Here is a 5,189-nt window from a genome sequence, read left to right as displayed (position 1 = left end):
AGGTGAAAGATCAATTTCTCGTGTCCCATCAAATGTTTTTGCCATCATTCTGCACCTATGATCACTTGGCAAGAATCATCTATGCCCCATATAGGAAAACTTTTTTCCATGTTTCAGCCATCTAGATCGTGTGTTACCCATACAACAAGGACATGTTAAACAACCTTTCGTACTCCACCCAGACAAATCACCATATGCAGGAAAATCATTTATCATCCACATTAAAACTGCCCGCATTGTAAAGATCTCTTTGGAGCAAACATCATAGGTTGGTGCTCCAACCTCCCATAATTCCTTTAATTCTGATATTAGATGCTCTAAGTATACATCTATATTCATTGAAGGTGATGATGGTCCCGGTATAATCAACGATAGCATGAAACTTGATCGTTTCATGCACATCCAAGGAGGTAAATTGTAAGGTACCAACATAACCGGCCAGGTACTATAGGAAAGCTCATGTTTCCAAAAGGATTAAAGCCATCTGCAGATAAACCAAGCCTAACATTGCGGGGGTCAGAGGCAAAATCATCATGTTGTGAATCAAACGTCTTCCAAGCCATGCCATCTGCTGGTTGCCTTAGTACCCGATCATTACTGCGGCCTATAGCATGCCATTTCATTTGTGAAGAAGTCTTCGATGACATAAAAAGCCTTTGCAACCTTGTATTTAACGGAATCCACTGTAATATTTTTGCTAGACTTCTTTTACCTTTTCTAGACCTATCATCCATAGACTCTTTTTGCTTCCATTTTGACGCTCCGCATACCACGCATGTTTCCAGATTCTCATTGTCCTTCCAAAATAACATACAACCATTGGGACATACTAAGATCTTCTTGTATCCAAGACCTAACTCATTCATGTACTTCTTCACCTCGTATGTATTTTTAGGAAATGATGCTCCTGGTGGGAGCAACTCATTCACAAATTCAAGTAGTTCTGTGAATATGCTATTACTCAATCCACCCAAACACTTCATATTCTAGAGACGTACAATACCACTAAACTTAGTATGTTTTGTGCACCCTTCATATAATGGCTCATCAGCATCTTTCAACATATTGTAAAATTTATTAACTCTTTAGAAACTTGTCGATTTTCATTTTGCACTCCAGCCTCTCCAGCATCCACACGTATTGCAGGCCCACCCTTCCACTATTTCAAGATCAAACATGGGGAAAATGTCATGTAAGATGGCTGTCATCCCACCAGAGCCTTCATTTATTTGCTCATTATTATTTTGGGCATCAGTAGCATGGTAAGATCCCTCTCCTATTCTCTCCCCATGAGCATGCCAAATGGTGTAACCTTGAGAAATTTTATAGCTAATCAAATGATCATATACCATGTTGGGCATGAACATCTTACGTAATCCACATTTTCTACATGGGCAAGCTATTGACGAATCTGTAGCACAATTCTCGCATGCAAACTTCAAAAACTCATTGACACCATCGACATACTCTTTTGTATGTCGAGGTTTTTTCATCCAACTTCTGTCCATAGCTTAACTATATAATAAATATGAAAATAAAATTAAATAAGAATCCAAGATAATCAATAACTTAAAACATAGTACGGAAAATATTTAATTGTAAGTAATTAGCAAAATAAAGCATAAATTTTGAATGTATAAAATAAATATGGAACTTTTGATGCTTGTCTCGGGCATATGCTTCTTAGACCCAGTTAAGTTTAACAAATTAACTAATATATTGAGAAGGTACTTAATAGCATATAATACAATAAACACAATCAAAGCATCAAACCAAAGGCATGGTTAAAATGCAAACGGGTAGGAGCCAGAACTCAACAAATCAGGATCAAACTAGAAATAGTCCAGCCCCTGTTTAGGATAAAACTAGATTAAATCATCCTTGTTTCTACAATACACAATAAAAACCGTCCATATGTTAACCAAATTAAATGGCTAAATTAAATGGTAGACTAAATTAAATGGCTTTGATCAGCGTGAATAAGGAGCTAAAGACAGAATATTCTCCAGGATCATCAAACCCAGCTAACTGCATGCATGCTACAAGCCATTTGCTAAACAACTAAACTGCACGGTATTAATCCTCAAGAACTTGAAAATTAGAAATATATATATATATATATATATATATATCTATATTGTGAATGCCGAGCTAGCATATATGGGTGATGTAGGCAACATGGAGAGGGGATGTGAAGGGGCGTATGGTATGGACTGTGATGTCTCACCTGTTGGACCCCTGCCTAAGCTCATTGACATGCATAGCTAGCTTTAGTAGGATTTCTTGCTCCTTTTAGTACTTATTTATGTTTAATGTTTATGTAAGTTGTAGCTTTTATTTTTGTTTCCTTTTTCCCACTCCAAATAAAAAAATAAGTTTGTGGAAAGTGAGTGGTTACAAAAGACTGCCAACTTACATACCATTCGTATTCTAGATCATTTTACTTCAATTTTGCTCAACATATATATATATATATATATATATCATAAGTTGCAAAAGAATGCCAAGCATTAGCATTTGCAGCCCTATATCATGTCAAGTTTGCTCAACATATATATATATATATAGTTATCAGCTCGATCGGTTCCCATGATGACAGAACTTAACTGGAGATCAGATAAATGATTATGCACAAACAATAAAACAAAGTCTAATTTAGTACATTTTTCGGTCCATGTTGCAACAGAGAGGTGGTCCAACAAGTATTATAAAAACTACTAAGAATGTATGAAGCATCGATTGGCTTTTATAAAATCTAATAAAAAAATCATCCTTTTTTTTGTCTTCCAATGCAGGGTCGGCAACCAAATGAGGAAATATCAATTTTAATGCAGTATAATGATCATCGTGATATGAAAAACATGATCCTTAATGTTGGCATGCTGCAGATAATCAATAATGACAATGTTGACATATATTTTTACTTTGACTTGACTAAGACATCATGTAGACTGCATAGAAAAATAGGAGAAACTACCTTGACTGCGTCAATGATAAATGATGGAATGGAAATATGGTTGCACTTCCTTGACTGCTTTCTGGACTCAAGCCCGTCCCCTGGCTATTCACCTGCTCTGTTTTGAGGGTACAATAGAATACTTGAGAGCAACCACCTGCTCTATTTTGAGGGTGCAAAACAGAGGATGTTTGATCTTCTCGGTGGAGGAACGTGGTGGTGATGGCTGAGAGTTAAGGGATGGTGGGAAGAACATTTACCGTGTGGGAACATTTCTGTGTGGAGGAGGAGATGTGATCAGGGGATGTGAAGGGGCGTTAATCTATGGAGGCGTTGATGCGTGGGAAGTTGATGGACGACGATTGTGTGGACCAATAAATTTTCGGCAGGTATTTTAATGGGGAATATAAAACGGTTGCCAAAAATTATATATGGGGTTACTACAATAAAGCCTAAATCTGATGAATATATATTGAGTGAGTTTTAGATGAAGTTCTAGATGAAGCATATATACGGAAGACTTATATTGAGTGAAATTTAGATAAAGCCTAAAATTGAATTCTCTTTCTTTTTAAATTGGGAAAAAAAAATTAGATCAGAACAATAAAGCCTAAAATGATAAAGATTCAAAGATATTTAAAACTTGACTAAAGTTTAAAATTTGATGATTTCAAAACGTCGGAAAAGTACTAATTTACTCACATGTGATTGATAAATTTTCAACATTTTTAAATGCTATCAGCCTACAATGCCACTTCGCTAGGCCTAAAGGCGCTTCAAATTCAAAACTTATTTTACATTTTAATAAATTTGTACTTAGGGAAAATTTAAAAATCTTCTTTATTTTCTTTAAGTAGAGCTTAGTGGGCCTAATTTTAAAGGTTTATTTCCTCATAAAGGCTTGCTTAATTTAGATTTGGACAAATAAACGCCGTGTTATTTTAAGGTTTAGTGGTCAAGTTGTATATATATATCTGTGTTATTTCAAGGTTTGTTTCTGCATTAATCTACCTACATTTTATTATCTAAAACTACGAGTTAAGAGTTTGTTTAAGGTATAGTGGTCAAGTTCTTGGGCCTAATTTATTGTCGATGATCTTAAACAATTTCTTAATCATTCGATATACTAGCGACGTTTTCTTGTACTCTGGCTAGGCTGCCACAATTTGATTGGTCATATTGTTCGGTGTTCAAATGTTTGTTTTGATAGTATGTTTATATCATTAATAGTATTATTATTACTAATAGTATCATAAGTGATATATTATTAGTATAACTAATACTATAGTGATTTATATGGTAATTTTTATTTCTATTTTATAAGAAAGCAAACAACTTAATTCATCATTAAAAAACTACAGAAAGGCATCACGCTCAATGATATGTGAAACAATCTCATGGAAAGAGTTCCACCCAACCATTAAGTTATGTAGATGCCAAGAATTGTAACATGAAGGTCACTTAATATTATTCAATCCCCACATTGGATTAGCCATTCATTCTTTTATTTTTATCACATTTTATAATTCTACCAATTTAATATTATTAATAATTATATTATAATTAAATTAATATTACAAAAACATATTTTCAAAAGTCATTTACTCATTCGAAATGAAAGTGTAGAATACACAATTAATATTTTAATTGGTGAAATGAAAGTGTAGACTATTTTAATATTTTAATTGGTGAAATGAAAGTGTAGACTATTTTAATATTTTAATTGGTGAAATCAAAGTGTAGGAGTGAGAAAGTAACATATTAATTTTTGGTGAATGAAAGTGGTCTTCCATCTTTAGCTAATGACTATAGACTAAATGTAAAATGTTTTAGATTAATTTGCCCAATCCAATGATAGTCTATTTTACATAAATAATTCAAATTTTGGCCAACATCCTCATTTGACCGAGCAAATGAGGATGCTCTAAGAGTAATTGTAGTGGCCCCAACAAATTTTGGTCAAACTTTAAGTAGAAAATTTACTTTTATAAATTTTAACTAGCCACTTTTCACATCACTAAATAATAAACTCAACAAATCTATCACAATTCTATTAAAATATTAATTTTAAACTTTTCATTATTTTAATTTTGTTGTATTAAAATAGCATAAAATACAAGATCCCACTATATCTAATACGAGATCCCACTATATCCCACTATATCTAATAGCAAAAAATAAGGAAAGAGTATAAAAAACAAAGAGGCGATGAAAAGAAGTCTAAGCAAGTAGA

Source organism: Carya illinoinensis, chromosome 3 (genome assembly GCF_018687715.1).
Source record: "Carya illinoinensis cultivar Pawnee chromosome 3, C.illinoinensisPawnee_v1, whole genome shotgun sequence".
In the NCBI taxonomy this organism is placed as follows: domain Eukaryota; kingdom Viridiplantae; phylum Streptophyta; class Magnoliopsida; order Fagales; family Juglandaceae; genus Carya; species Carya illinoinensis.
The sequence above is the reverse complement of the archived record's forward strand: the minus strand, read 5'-3'. Positions refer to the sequence as shown.